This window comes from Chiloscyllium plagiosum, unplaced genomic scaffold (assembly GCF_037043375.1).
Source record: "Chiloscyllium plagiosum isolate Xiang-an unplaced genomic scaffold, Cpla_swu_hap1 HiC_scaffold_2, whole genome shotgun sequence".
Taxonomy (NCBI): Eukaryota; Metazoa; Chordata; class Chondrichthyes; order Orectolobiformes; family Hemiscylliidae; genus Chiloscyllium; species Chiloscyllium plagiosum.
The window spans coordinates 12,780,889-12,797,373 of NW_028270140.1; the positions used below are offsets into that span (position 1 = coordinate 12,780,889).

Genomic DNA, 16,485 nt, shown 5'->3' on the forward strand with positions numbered 1-16,485 from the left:
AGCCATTTGACCCAATGAATCCACACCAACCCTCCAAAGAGCATCCCATCCAAATCCATCCCAATTCTGTACTTCTGCATTTCCCATGGTTAAAATATTTAGCCTGCACATCCCTGTATAATACAGGGCAATTTAGCAAGGCCAATCCACCTAACTTGCACATCTTCCGACTGTGAGAGGAAATCGGAGCACCTGGGGGAATCCCATGCAGACACGGGAAGAACATGCAAACTCCACACAGACAGTCAATCAAATCTGGGTTCATGGCGCTGTGAGGCAGCAGTGCTAACCACTGAACCACGGTGCTACCCCAAACACTAACCAATTTCTGACATTTGTGCAACAACAAAAACCTCAATGTGTTTTTTTTGGTTCTTTTTTTAAGCCACAGTATATCATCTGAAGCTCAATATTGAGGCATCATAAGGAAGACTTCTTCTGCTTGCTAATTTCGGACCCAACTTTCAAATTCTAACTTATAGACAAGGTGGTTAAAAAGGCATTTAGCACACTTGCTTTCAGTGCTCAGTCCTTTGAGTATAGGAGTTGGGAAGTCAGGTTGTGGTTGTACAAGGCATTGGTGAGGCCTCTTCTGGAATACTGGGTACAGTTCTGATTGCCCAATTATAGGAAGGATTTTATTAAAGCCGGAGAGGGTTCAGGAGAGTTTTACCAGGATGTTGCCAGGTATGGAAGGTTTGAGTTATAAAAAAAGGCTGGATAGGCTGAGATTTCTTTCACTGGAGCATGGGAAGTTGAGAGATAACTTGATAGAACTTTATAAAATAATGAGGGCTATAGAGAAAGTTAATGTAGAGGTCTTTTTCCCAAGGATAGGGGTTTCCAAGATTAGGGGGCACATTTTTAAGGTGAGAGGAGAGAGATTTAAAAAAGACATGAGGGGCAAATTGTTTACACAGAGGGTGGTTTGTCTGTAAAATGAACTTTCTGCGGAAGTGGTGAATGTGGGTACAATTACAATGCTTAAAAGACACTGAGATAAGGACAGAAATAGGGAAGGTTTGGCGGGATATGGGCCAGGAGTAGGCAGATGGGACTAGTTTAGTTTGGGATTATGTTCGGCATGGACTGATTGGACCGAAGGGTCTATTTCCAAGCTGTATGACTCTATGACTATGCAGAACCACATCCTTCTTTCTGCTTATCTCACTGGTAGTAAGGGAAATCAATATCCTCCCCTTTCAGGACATACTGTGGCTGGTCAACAAAATCCTTGACCTTGGCTACATGGAGGCAATCTGAATTCATATCTGCATGCAGTCATATTAAAACCTTTCCATACCCCTGCCTTTCCCTAACTTCTCAAAGGTATTGAGCCTCCTACCATTATTAGTGTGTACTGTGTACTTTCAAATGGGACATTGGTTTCGATTGTCTCTTTGATGACATCTCTCAGAGTCTTTCCAGAGGGTTTGAGCACAAGGAGGTTGCTCACAGCCTGACCCTCCCACAGCCTGTCCCATACAGATCAAACAATACCTTGTTCTGATTGGTTCAATGCATTCCTTTCACAGGTCCCTTCCAAACCAGCCAATGAAAATACGATTTCGATTGAAACTCCAACTCTAGCAAAACTAAGAGAGAGGTATAGGTCTCACTGATAAAGGGATGGGGGATGGGGCAGCTTGAAGGAGTGGAAAAATCTGGGGGTCTTGTGTTGGAAGATAGGAAATAGAAATAGAAAGTAGACTATCCCATTGATAACTTTGAGCCATCGACTTGATCATCCACTTTAAAGCCTCTTTTCCCTTTACCAGCTTTATTTCCTTGTTATTCAAGCTCTCTTACACCTTGCTTCCTTGTCCCGGGAACAACACATTAGGTTAAGCTTTCTCCAGACGCTCCAGAAAATCTTCCTGTGAAGATATCAGTTCTGCTCATCTTAATGTGTAACCCGTCCAGTTTGTACAAATCCCACTTGCCCCAAAACAGGTCACAGTTCTTCAGAAATCTCTCCCTCCAACATCACTTCTGTAGCCACATGTTTCAGTTGATCAATTCTCTTATCCTTGTGTTACCAGCACATGGGATCAGGGATGAGATAACTGCTCTTGAGATCTGACTTTGAAATTTCCTTCCTAACTCCATGAAATCTGTTTTCGGGAGTAATCATTTTAAGTTTTGATCTGCATGGGGCAGGCTACTTTCCTACAAAAGCCCTCGCAGTCATCACCTTATAATTATTATATCTTTTGCAAAGAAAGCCAATCTTATTAAATCTCTATTAGAAGTCACATGACAACCCCTTGAAGATCTTGTGAATGACCTTACCTTCAGAACATGTTCCATCAATCCAAGGAGCTGTGGATATGGCATCTGGAAGCAAATCCTCCCAGCACGTTCATTGTTCACTCTACTTGGATATTGGTAGGATGTCCCTCAAAGTCTGCACTGCGAATGTTCAATGTGATGGGAGCAACATGATGAGTTTTACTTCTACTATCCAAGGTCATTGGAGGTTATGAAGTGTACGTCCATTCAGGGGTGAGGTTCTGGCTCCAGACTATGAAGCAATTATTACATAATGAGAAACTCTCTCACAACAGACAGTAAGGCGATGGTAATACAAGAGGAAACATAAAGCTGTCAAAATTGACTGCCAATATAAGTCGGAATGGCTGAAAGCCAAACTGAACTAGTTTGAGGGCACATCCAATTATTCTGACTTTGGTGTCAAAATCACTGTTGTATTAAGGAGCTCTTTTATTTCTGAACTCAGCACATGGCAGCCTCTTACTGGAGTCCAGCAATCTGTTTTCCAATGAATTAATAGAATTGTTAAGGCAGAATGTGGGTGGCTCTGTGGAGAAAGACTCTTCTCAGGATGACAACCATCAAACACGAGTACATGAATTCTGAGCCAGAGTAGGCCATTCAGCCCATTAAGCCTGCCCTGTCATTCTTCAAGATCTTGGCTGATCTGCACCAAGCCTTAATTCCTATTTTGCGACAGCTCCTCATAGCCACCAACTCCCAGATAGTTTCAGAAATAATTTACCTCCTCTTTAGATACCCTCAGTGATCTAGCCTCCACAACTCTCTGGAGTAGACAATTACAGAAATACAATTCCTTTGCATCTCAGTTTTATATGAATGCCCTCTTATGCTGTTACTAAGTCCCCTCAGTTGCAATTCCCTCATGATTAGAAACATCTTCTTAACACTGACTGTCAAGTTCCCTCAGAATCTTGTATATTTCAATAAAACTACCCTCATTCTTCTGAACGGTAACTTGTCATGGATACACCAAGCCCTCCATTCCAGGAATCTCTTTTCAAATGCTTCCAATGGAGATACATCCTTTCTTAAATACAGGAAGCAAACTGCACACAGAACCGACGGAACGCACAGCCTCCACAACACCCTGCCGAGTTATAACAGATGTCCCTGTGTTTAATCTCCACATCTCCAACAATAAAGGACAACATTCCATTTGCCTTCTTAATGACTTGCTATATCTGTTTGACAACCTCTTGTGTTTCATGTACAAGAATACTCAGATCCTTGTGCACTGAACTTGTTTTTGGAGTCCCTCTCTAGTTACATGGAAACATAGAGGATAGGAGGAGGAGGAGGCCATTCGGCCCTTCAAGTCTGGTCCACTATTCATCACGATCGTGGCTGATCATCCAAATCAATAGCCTCATCCTGCTATCTCCTTATAACTTTTTGTCCCATTCACTCCAAGTGCTATATCTAGCTAACTCTTGAATACATTCAATGTTTTGGTATCAACTACTCCCTGTGGTAATGAATTCCACAGGCTCACCACTCTTTGGGTGAAGAAATGTCTCCTCATCTCCGTCCTAAATGGTCCACCCCGAATCCTTTAAATAAAAGTCTGCCTTTTGATTCTTCTTACCAAAGTTCACAATCTCGCACTTCCCTATATTAAAGGACCACCTGCAACACACTTAGCTTATCTTTATCTCCTTGCAGATTCCTTTTGTTCTCAGCAGGACATGCCTTCTCACGTATTTTTGTATCATCAGTAAATCTGAATATATTAAGTTTTACCTCCATGTCATTAATATAGATAGTAAAGAATTGAGGCCATAGGACTAATCCTTGTGGCCGTGCACTAGTTTTGTCTTTCTAACCAGATAAAGACCCATTATCCTGACTCTCCCTCTTCTATGTTAACCAGTCCTCAATGTATTAACCGCAGTGAGCTCCTACCTTGTGCAACAACTCTTTATTAAATCAATTTGACACAAGTTGCTCTCCCTCAAACTCCTTCAAATTCTACTGTTATGATCGCTACTCCCAAAGGAACTTTAATTATGAGATCTCTTATTTGTCCTACACTATTACACATTACTAGATGAAAAATAGTTTGTATCTGGGTAGGATTATACTACAATTTACTGCTCTAAGAAACAATCCCTGATGTACTTTAGAAATTTACCTTCCAGGACACCCTGATGGTGCTTGTAGATCTTGCCCTGGCTGCTGCTGAGCAACATGAAGGCTCCTCACAGCCAGCAGCAAGTAGACATCCTGATTTTCACGGCAGGCATTCTTAATGTCAAGCTTGCTTGGTGCATTTACTAAACTGGGAAGCTGCATATTAATGAGATGAGTTGTGATGTTAGCAAGGCATTTAACAAGTAATTTTTTTCCTACATTTACCCCTTACCTAACACTATGGGCAATTTAGCATGGCCAATTCACCTGACCTGCACATCTTTGGACTGTGGGAGGAAACTGGAGCACCCGGAGGAAACCCACGCAGACATGGGGAGAACGTGCAAACTCCACACAGTCAGTCACCTGAGGCGGGAATTGAACCTGGGTCTCAGGCGCTGTGAGGCAGCAGTGCTAACCATGCCGTCCACTTAATAATCCCCACTTAACTGGAATCTCACCTCACCTCAGCAAAAACATAAAAGTTACAACGAGATGTTTTTGACACTGAGATGCACCTCAGTCTAATTCTGCCACAAATCTCACGACAGCCACATCTTTCAGATTCTGCCCCATAACTGGGCAAGAGCATGGCAGATGGACAACAATGTGAGTCTTTGTGAGGCACTGGAGGCTAATATACAGGTGCAGAAAGCAACTTGGAAGGAAAATGAAATTTTAGCGCCAGGAGGATCTCAGTGCAGGAGAAATCACATCAAACAGTGTTGAGTCCACAGCTAGAGTGCTGTGTACAGTCCTGATCCCCCTGCCTCAGGAAATTCATACTTGCCATAGAGAGAGCGTACAGTGGGGGATCACCAGGTTCATTCCTATCAGAAGAGGTTGAGCAAATGGGGCCTATATTCACTGAAGTTTCAGTGCATGAAAGGCAATTCTATAGACAATTACAAAATTCTTAAAGGGATGGACAGGGTGTTTGTGGGAAGGATATTTCTCCAGAATGTGGGATTTAGAACCAGGGATGCAATCGCAGTAACCAAAAAAAAGGTGTTCATTCAGGACTGAAGCAAAGAGGAACTTCTTCACTTTGGAAAGCTCTAGCCCAGAGGACAAGAGAAGCTCCATCTTTAAATTCAAGATAGAGATTGATAATGTCCAGTTACTAATGACATTAAGGGTTATGGAGGTAATTCAGGAATATGGCATTGATGTAGGTCAGCCATGATCTAGAATGATTTGGAGATGCCGGTGTTGGACTGGGGTGTACAAAGTTAAAAATCACACAACACCAAGTTATAGTCCAACAGGTTTAATTGGAAGCACACGAGCTTTCGGAGCGTCGCCCCTTCATCAGGTGGTAGTGGAGGGCTCGATCCTAACACACAGAATTTAAAGCAAAGATTTACAGTGTAATGTAAATGAAATAATACATTGAAAAATTGATTGTCTGTTAAGCCTTTCATCTGTTAGAATACCGTGATAGTTTCATTTCTTTCATGTGTAAATCACAAAACCTTTTTTTAAAAAAGTTGCATTCTCGGGTTAGCTGTTAACAATGGTGACAGATAGACAATATGTTGAAGGTGTTGGCCCCCTGTGTTCTCTGTCTATGCCATGATGTTTAGATTCATTCTACTCTAAAAAGTGAGGAAACGGAGTTCTACATAAATTCATGCAGCTTTTGAGCTCAGATTTCTACATGAATGCATGCAGTTTTTAAGCAAAGTACAACGTAACCCTGAAAGTACAAATTCACCCACAAAATATATGTGTGCATGTGGGTCTTTGTCTGTCCGTGTGTGTCTGTCTGGGTTTGGGGTTGTGAGTGTGAGAAAGTGTATGTGTGTGTGTGTAGTGAGTGCAGAGTGTCTTAAGTCTTGAGGGGGTGCATGTGTGAGTGTGGGTGTCTGTAAGGGTGTGTGTGGGTGTCTGTGTGTGCGTCTGTGTGTATGTGTGTCCGTGTGTATGTGTGTATAGAAGAGCCTGTGTGTGTGTGAGTGTGTGTGTGTGTGTGTGTAGGAGTATCTGTGTGTAGTGCAATGGTGGTCACCTGTAATGTGACATGAACCCAAGGTCCTGATTGAGGCCCTCCCTATGGGTACCCGAACTTAGCTATCAGACTCTGCTCGGCCACTTTCCTCTGCTGCCTGTCCCGAAGTCCACCTTGGAGGATGGTCACCCGAAGATCGAAGGCTGAATGTCCTGGACCACTGAAGTGTTGCCCAACTGGGAGGGAATGCATGAATGGGCACCGCACAACAATCAACAGACAGGAGGGTTCCCTCCCAGTTGGGGAACACTTCAGTGGTCCAGGACATTCAGCCTCGGACCTTCGGGTGACCACCCTCCAAGGCGGACTTCGGGACATGCAGCAGCGGAAAGTGGCCGAGCAGAGGCTGATAGCTAAGTTCGGGTACCCATAGGGAGGGCCTCAACCGGGACCTTGGGTTCATGTCACATTACAGGTGACCACCATTGCACTATACACACACACAGATACTCCTACACACACACACACACACTCTCACACACAAACAAAGGCACTCTTCTCCACATATACACATGGACACATACACACAGACGCGCACACAGACACCCACACACACCCTTACAGACACACACACTCCCACACTCACACATGCACCCCCTCAAGACTTAAGACACTCTGCACTCACTACACACACACATACATTTTCTCACACTCACAACCCCCAACCCAGATAGACACACAGACAGTCAAAGACCCACACGCACACATATATTTTGTGGGGTGAATTTGTACTTTCAGGGTTACATTGTACTTTGCTTAAAAACTGCATGCATTCATGTAGAACTCTGAGCTCAAAAACTGCATGAATTTATGTAAAACTCCATTATCTCACTTTTTAGATTAGAATCAATCTAAATATCATGGCATAGACAGAGAACACAGGGGGCCAACACCTTCAACATATTGCCTATCTGTCACCATTGTTAACAGCTAACCCGAGAATGCAACTTTTATAAAAAAAGATTTTGTGATTTACACATGAAAGAAATGAAACCATCACCGTATTCTAACAGATGAAAGGCTTAACAAACAATCAATTTTTCGATGTATAATTTCAGTTACATCACACTGTAAATTTTTGCTATAAATTCTGTGTTAGGATTGAGCCCTCCACAATCACCTGATGAAGGAGCGTCACTCCGAAAGCTCGTGTGCTTCCAATTAAACCTGTTGGATTATAACCTGGCGTTGTGTGATTTTTAACAATGATCTAGAATGGCAGCACAAACTTGGGGGGCTGAAAGGCCTGTCCCTGCTCCTATGTTTCACTGAAAGATTCTTCATAATGAATGGTTTCTCTAACTTTAGGTTTGGAGCAGTACAATGGAGATTGAACTGCTGCCGCCTTATATATTGTGATTATCTGCTGCCATCTCATGGAATTCTCAAGAATTGCAACCAACGTATTGCCTTTGTGCATACCTTCATTAGGTTACATTCATTTGCCTTATTTTGTCGAATTCCAGCTTTCTCATATTTAGACCTTAATCTCAAAAGATGGTGTTCCTTGGAGCCCAGGGTGTCCTGCATCATCTCCAAACCCTCATTACTGCCACACAAGACTATTACTACCCCCATTCTCGCACCCCCTCCCGATCCACACCAGTGTTGGACTGGGGTGTACAAAGTTAAAACTCACACAACACCAGGTTATAGTCCAACAGGTTTAATTGGAAGCATTAGCTTTCAGAGCGCCACCCTTCATCAGATGGTTGTGGATGAAGGAGCGTCGCTCCGAAAGCTAATGCTTCCAGTTAAACCCGTTGGACTATAACCTGGTGTTGTGTGAGTTTTAACTTTGTACACCCCAGTCCAACACTGGTATCTCCAAATGATATCCAGATTGAATCCCACGTTTCACATCCTCAGTGCCACTATTTGGCTCTGAGTTGAGCTTCAACTCCAAGGACTGCATGAAAACACTAACTAAGTTAAATTGTGCATAATCTTCCAGCTCTACCTTTGCATCAGTCTATCTGTTGTTGAAAACATCATCCACTTCTTTGTCACTCCAATGATCTACTCAATTCCATACAACTTTCTTCTCCCTCCACCCCATGATCCATAAACAGGGTGGATCTGATAGAGTTATTGCTTATACCAGTTCCTGATCAGCTGAACTGGTTTCATCCTATCCTTTCCCCGGTCCTGCTTTCCCGCTTTTCCTACATCCCTGACTCCCCTGATGCTTTTCAACACTACTCCACTTGGCTGAGCTTGATCACATTGAACAATGTCTCCTCTAATTCAAAGTTAAAAATCACACAACACGAGGTTATAGTTCAACAGGTTTATTTGGAAGCACCAGCTTTCGAGGTCCTGCCTCTGTACCACAACCACCTGATGAAGGAACAGCGCCTCAAAAGCTAGTGCTTCCAAATAAACCTGTGGGACTATAACCTGGCGTTTTGTGATTTTTAACTTTGTTCACGCCAGTCCAAAACTGGCACCTCCAAATCATCCCTCTAATTCAGCTCACTTCTTCCAAATTAAATGTGCTACTCCCTTCCAGAAGTATGTTGAAAATTTCTCATTTCAATCATATTCTGGACCCTCCCACTCTAACTTAAATTGGAAAATGTTATTAAATTTGCTTCTGAATTTGAGCCTTTTCTCAGTTTAATGCGGTCAGTCCCATTTGTGACATTTTCTTTATCTTCCTTGACTCTTCTCTTGGGCCTGACCAGTTTGATCAGGGGTGCAGCTGCCAAGCTGTTTTTCATGGAGAACATTGAAATCCCCCATCCAGAGTACATTCTGTGCCCTTACCACCCTCAGTGCTTCTAATAAATGTTATTTTACATGGAGGAGCACAAAATTATTGGTCACAGAACGTGGTACATGATAATCAGCAGCAGATTTCTATGCTTATGTTTGACCTGATGCAATGAGACCTCATTGGGTTCAGAGTCATAAGGATTTCCAGGATAATCATCTCCCAACAGTATTGCACCGTCATGCCATCTCTGATGGTGATGGTGGTATCTGGGGCATTATCTGCAAGATACAATTCCATAAATATGACAATGTCAGGCTGTTGCTAGTCTAGCCTGAGAGACAGTTCTTCCAATTTGGGCACTAATCCCCAAATGTTGGGAAGGAAGAATTTGCAGTGTTAAAAGGGCTGCATTTGGCACGTTACTTCCAGTGTTTAGGTCATAGCTAGGTGATCTGATGAGCTTCAATCTTTTAGTCAGATTCTGTTGCTGTAAGATACAACTGAGCAGCATGTTCAGTCATTTCAGAGTGAAATAATTTGGATCATTGGAATCTCTTTTGGGGTAGAAGTGACCTGTACAAGAAGGATGGATTGCACCTAAATTGGCAGGGGACTAATATACTGGCAGGGAAATTTGCTAGAACTGGTGGGAGGATTTAAACTAGTAAGGTTTGGGGGGGGGGGGGGGGGGCGGGGGGGGAGAGGTGGGGGTTGAGACCCAGAGAGATAGTGAGGAAAGAGATCGATCTGAGACGGGTACAGCTGAGAACAAAAGTGAGTCAAACAGTCAGGGCAGGCAGGGACAAGGTAGGACTATTAAATTAAACTGCATTTATTCCAATGCAAGGGGCCTAACAGGGAAGGCAGATGAACTCAGGGCATGGTTAGGAAAATGGGACTGGGATATCATAGCAATTACAGAAACATGGCTCAGGAATGGGCAGGACTGGCAGCTAATGTTCCAGGATACAAATGCTACAGGAAGGATAGAAAAGGAGGCAAGAGAGGAGGGGGAGTGGCATTTTTAATAAGGGATAGCATTACTGAGGGAGGATGTGCTGAGGCAGGATATTCCTGGAAATACATCCAGGGAAGTTATTTGGGTGGAACTGAGAAATAAGAAAGGGATGATCACCTTACTGGAATTGTATTATAGACCCCCCCAGTAGTCAGAGGGAAATTGAGAAACAAACTTGTAAGGAGATCTCAGCTATCTGTAAGAATAATAGGGTAGTTATGGTAGGGGATTTTAACTTTCCAACATCGACTGGGACTGCCATAGTTTTAAAAGTTTAGATGGAGAGGAATTTCTTAAGTGCCTACAAGACAATTTTCTGATTCAGTATGTGGATGTACCTACTAGAGAAGGTGCAAAACTTGACCTACTCTTGGGAAATAAGGCAGGACAGGTAACTGAGGTGTCAGTGAGGGAGCGCTTTGGGGCCAGTGACCATAATTCTATTCGTTTTAAAATAGTGATGGAAAAAGATAGACCAGATCTAAAAGTTGAAATTCTAAATTGGAGAAAGGCCAATTTTGATGGTATTAGGCAAGAACGTTCGAAAGCTGATTGGGGGCGGATGTTTGCAGGTAAATGGACAGCTGGAAAATGGGAAGCCTTCGGAAATGAGATAACAAGAATCCAGAGAAAGTATATTCCTGTCAGGGTGAAAGGGAAGGCTGGTAGGTATAGGGAATGCTGGATGCCTAAAGAAATTGAGGGTTTGGTTAAGAAAAAGAAGGAAGCATATGTCAGGTACGGACAGGATAGATCGAGTGAATCCTTAGAAGAGCATAAAGAAAGTAGGAGTATACTTAAGAGGGAAATCAGGAGGGCAAAACGGGGACATGACATAAATTTGGCAAATAGAATTAAGGAGAATCCAAAGGGTTTTTACAAATATATTAAGGACAAAAGGGTAACTAGGGAGAGAATAGGGACCCTCAAAGATCAGCAAGGCGGCCTTTGTGTGGAACCACAGAAAATGGGGGAGATACTAAATGAATATTTTGCACCAGTATTTACTGTGGAAAAGGATATGGAAGATATAGACTGTAGGGAAATAGATGGTGACATCTTGCAAAATGTCCAGATTACAGAGGAGGAAGTGCTAGATGCCTTGAAACGGTTAAAGGTGGATAAATCCCCAGGACCTGATCAGGTGTACCCGAGAACTCTGTGGGAAGCTAGAGAAGTGATTGCTGGGCCTCTTGCTGAGATATTTGTATCATTGATAGTCACAGGTGAGGTGCCGGAAGACTGGAGGTTGGCAAACGTGGTGCCACTGTTTAAGATAGGTGGTAAGGACAAGCCAGGGAATTATAGACCGGTGAGCCTGACCTCAGTAGTGGGCAAGTTGTTGGAGGGAATCCTGAGAAACAGCATGTGCATGTAGTTGGAAAGGCAAGGACTGATTCGGGATAGTCAACATGGCTTTGTGCATGGGAAATCATGTCTCACAAACTTGATTGAGTTTTTTGAAGAAGTAACAAAGAAGATTGATGAGGGCAGAGCAGTGAATGTGATCTAAATGGACTTCAGTAAGGCATCCGACAAGGTTCCCCATGGGAGACTGATTAGCAAGGTTAGATCTCATGGAATACAGGGAGAACTAGCCATTTGGATACAGAACTGGCTCAAAGGTAGAAGACAGAGGGTGGTGGTGGAGGGTTGTTTTTCAGACTGGAGGCTTGTGACCAGTGGAGTGCCACAAGGATCGGTGCTGGGCCTTCTACTTTTTGTCATTTACATAAATGATTTGGATGTGAGCATAAGAGGTACAGTTAGTAAGTTTGCAGATGACACCAAACTTGGAGGTATAGTGGACAGCGAAGAGGGTTTCCTCAGATTACAACTGGATCTGGACCAGATGGGCCAATGGGCTGAGAAGTGGCAGATGGAGTTTAATTCAGATAAGTGAGAGGTGCTGCATTTTGGGAAAGCAAATCTTAGCAGGACTTAGACACTTAATGGTAAGGTCCTAGGGAGTGTTGCTGAACAAAGAGACCTTGGAGTACAGGTTTATAGCTCCTTGAAAGTGGAGTCGCAGGTAGATAGGATAGTGAAGAAGGCGTTTGGTATGCTTTCCTTTATTGGTCAGAGTATTGAGTACAGGAGTTGGGAGGTAATGTTGCGGCTGTACAGAACATTGGTTGGAATATTGCGTGCAATTCTGGTCCCCTTCCTATCGGAAAGATGTTGTGAAACTTGAAAGGGTTCAGAAAAGATTTACAAGGATGTTGCCAGGGTTGGAGGATCTGAGCTACAGGGAGAGGCTGAATAGGCTGGGGCTGTTTTCCCTGGAGCGTCAGAGGCTGAGGGGTGACTTTATAGAGGTTTACAAAATTATGAGGGGCATGGATAGGATAAATAGACAAAGTCTTTTCCCTGGGGTCAGGGAGTCCAGAACTAGAGGGCATAGGTTTAGGGTGAGAGGGGAAAGATATAAAAGAGACCTAAGGGGCAACCTTTTCATGCAGAGGGTGTTACGTTTATGGAATGAGCTGCCAGGGGATGTGGTGGAAGCTGGTACAATTGCAACATTTATGAGGCATTTGGATGGGTATATGAATAGGAAGGGTTTAGAGGGATATGGGCCGGGTGCTGGCAGGTGGGACTAGATTGGGTTGGGATATCTGGTTGGCATGGACGGGTTGGACTGAAGGGTCTGCTGCCATGCTGTACATCTCTATGACTCTATGACTCTAAGAGTCACCCACATTGTTGTCGTCCGAAATCACATCTAGGCCAGACTAGTCGAGGATGGCAGTTTCCTTTCCAAAGGGACATTAGTGACCAGATGAGTTTTTAAAACAATTGGCAGTGTTTTAAGGCCATTATTAAACTATTTTCTAATCCCAGATTTATTACTTGAATTTGAGTTGCACCTTCTGTCATGTCTGGGTTCACTAATCTAGGGGCAGTACCTCCACAGCCCCTTAATGCAAGCAGAATATAACTAGAGATTCTAACTGGAAATCAAATGATGCCCCTGCTTACCCAGCTGACTGTAAGTGAAACTGTTTGGCTCTAATCAATCAATCAGTCGACTTGCTGACCAGTTTAACTGGTAATAACCGGAATAACTGGCCGCTGATAATGGGAACCCAGTCATGATCCCACTTGCTCAGTACCTCAGGAGGTTGGCAATGAGAAGGTGGCAAAAAGGAAGCAACAACCGTTTGGCAATCGATGTCGGTATGGGCCCTGGAGTGGCCCAGTATAGTCCATGGAAGGAGGGGCAGGGACATGGTCCACAGAGTGGGAGTGGATGAGGATAGTTCTTGGAAGGGGAAGGGGAGGGTGAAGACAGCCCTTGGGGGAGTGGTCAAGGAGACTGAATATGAAGCAGTCCTGTACACTGAACCCATTGGCTGGGATTAGGTTGACAGTTCATTGCTGATAGGCTAGGTCAGCAGTGAGTAACAGTGCCCCCTGCTGTGTGGAGAGCATCTGGGAAAATTATTTCCTTAATTTTCATTTGATTGAGACATATTTGTTAAAAAGAAATACTATATAGGGATTTTAGATAAAACTTGCAATCTTATAAGAATTTGAGTGTCAACTGGGGACTGATCTGAGGCCATAGAGTTACTTTAATATCATTTCTTTAGCTTAACAGACTCACAAAACGTCTTTGCTCTTGGTTTTGCGTAATACATCAATTTTCAAACTCAATGTACCATCAGTGAGACTACATCATATAACATCAATATTCTCTCTTATCTTCTGATTTCACAAGCAAGATACTATATCCATGAGTTTAATTACAGTTAAAACTGCCAGCTGGTTGTTGGTATCTTGGGATTCACTGAACTTAAAGACAGGCAAGTCTGTGGAAGAGTGGAAGATTTATTAATGCTGTAGATAAGCAGATGACTTAGTATCCAACTATTGATTAGATTCCCTACAATGCAGAAACAGGCCCTTCGGCCCAACAAGTCCACACCGACCCTGCGAAGAGTAACCCACCCAGATCCATTTCCCCCTGACTAATGCTCCTAACACTGTGGGCAATTTAGAATGGCCAGTTCACCTGACCGGCACATCTATGGATCGTGGGAGGAAACTGGAGCACCCAGAGGAAACCCGCGTAGACACGGGGAGAATGTGCAAACTCCACACAGACAGTCACCCAAGGCTGGAATCGAACCTGGGTCCCTGGCACTGTGAGGCAGCAGTGCTAACCATTTTTGTTGCAGGAACTATCAAAAATCACACCATGTAAAGTCATATTCTCTTCTTGCATAATGTTCTGTATTCTTAACAGATAGAGGAATATTGGAAAAGACTTAATTGCTTGTCTAATTATGATGTTCTTAGGTTCCAAGAAATGCTCATATGATCTAGAACTGTATTGGGGGCTGAGAAGCAATGGGTGAACAAATAGGATTTTGAAGGCTGCTTTTGGGCAGGCAGCACAGAAGATGCAAGTTCTCTCAGTGAAGGCCCACCAGAGACCTCTTGTCATCTGTTTTGTAACTTTCAAGTTTAAACTTCTAGTTTTACTTAGAGTGTGCTTCAGCCATATTCTCCAAACCCAGGGTGGATGAAGATTCTTTCGGAAAGAGTTTGTAAATTAAAATATTTACATTTCTGAGATGATCCATTATTTCAAAAGTGGACAGTATCTGCCAAACTGTTTAGTGTTTAATTTGTTTTTTTTATTAAAAGCTGCAATTAAACATTTCTACACTTGAACTGCTTTTAAACGATTTTGGGTTTCTGCAATTTGTGTGTTTAACTCTTAAATTAGAGTCATAGAGATGTAGAGCATGGAAACAGACCCTTCAGTCCAACCCATCCATGCCAACCAGATATCCCAACCCAATCTAGTCCCACCTGACAGCACCTGGCCCATATCCCTCCAAACCCTTCCTATTCATATACCCATCCAAATGCCTCTTAAATGTTGTAATTGTACTGGCCTCCACCACTTCCTCTGGCAGCTCATTCCATACACATATCACCCATTGCATGAAAATGATGCCCCTTAGGCCTCTCCTATATCTTTCTTCTGCCAGCCTAAAATAATGCCCTCTAGTTCTAGACTCACTGACCCCAGGGAAAAGACTTTGTCTATTTATCCTATCCATGCCCCTCATGATTTTATAAACCTCTATAAGGTTACCCCTCAGCCTCCGACGCTCCAGGGAAAACTGCCCCAGCCTGTTCAGCCTCTCCCTGTAGCTCAAATCCTCCAACCCTAGCAACATCCTTGTAACTCTTTACTGAACCCTTTCAAGTTTAACAACATTTTTTCAATAGGAAGACCAGAATTGCACGTAATATTCCAACAGTAGCCTAACCAAGGAACTGTACAGCCACAACATGACCTCCCAACTCCTGTACTCAATACTCTAACCAATAAAGGAAAGCATCGAAAAAACGCTTTCTTCACTATCCTATCTACCTGCGACTCTATTTTCAAGGAGCTATAAACCTGCAATCCAAGGTCTCTTTGTTCAGCAACACTCCCTCGGACCTTACCATTAAGTGCGTAAGCCCTGCTAAGATTTACTTTCCCAAAATGCAGCACCTCACATTTATCTAAATTAGACTCCATCTGCTACTCCTCAGCCCACTGGCCATTTGATCAAGATCCCATTGTAATCTGAGGTAACCTTCTTCGCTGTTCAATTTTGGTGTCATTTGCAAACTTACTAACTATACTTCTTATGTTCACATCCAAATCATTTATATAAATGACGAGAAGTAGTGCACCCAGCACCGATCATTGTGGCACTCCATTGGTCACAGGCCTCCAGTCTGAAAAACAACCCTCCACCACCACCCTCTGTCTTCTACCTTTGAGCTAGTTCTGTATCTAAATGGCTAGTTCTCCCTGTATTCCATAAGATCTAACCTTGCTAACCAGTCTCCCATGGGGAACCATGTCTAAACTGAAGTCCATATAGATCACGTCTACCGCTCTGCTCTCATCAATTCTCTTTGTTACTTCTTCAAAAAACTCAACCAAGTATGTTAGACGTGATTTCCCACACACAGAGCCATATTGACTATCCCTGATCAGTCCTTGCCTTTCCAAATACTTGTACATCCTATCCCTCAGGATTCCTTCCAAAAACTTGCCCACCACTAACGTCAGGCTCACCAGTCTATACTTCCCTGGCATGTCCTTAGCACCTTTCCTAAGTACAGGGACCATGTTAGCCAACCTCCAGTCTTGTGGGACCTCACTTGTGACTATCCATGATATAAATATCTCAGTAAGAGGCCCAGCAATCACTTCTCTAGCTTCCCACAGAGCTCTAGGGCACACCTGATCAGGTCCTGGGGATTTATCCACTTTTGTATGTTTCAAGA

At 43.3% G+C, this 16,485-nt stretch overlaps 1 long non-coding RNA gene across 2 annotated transcripts in view; it reads right to left on the bottom strand.

Annotated features, from left to right (window-relative positions):
- The window catches only part of LOC122539459 (uncharacterized), a 51,174-nt gene extending 45,961 nt beyond the window's left edge, over nt 1-5,213 (bottom strand). For both annotated transcript variants that reach the window (XR_015759495.1, XR_015759494.1), the window contains exons 1-2: nt 4,430-5,213; nt 2,293-2,524 (exon numbers count right to left, since the gene is read on the bottom strand). This is a non-coding gene — a long non-coding RNA (uncharacterized LOC122539459). The remainder of the gene's footprint in view (nt 1-2,292; nt 2,525-4,429) is intronic.
- Nucleotides 5,214-16,485: the final 11,272 nt, after the last annotated feature.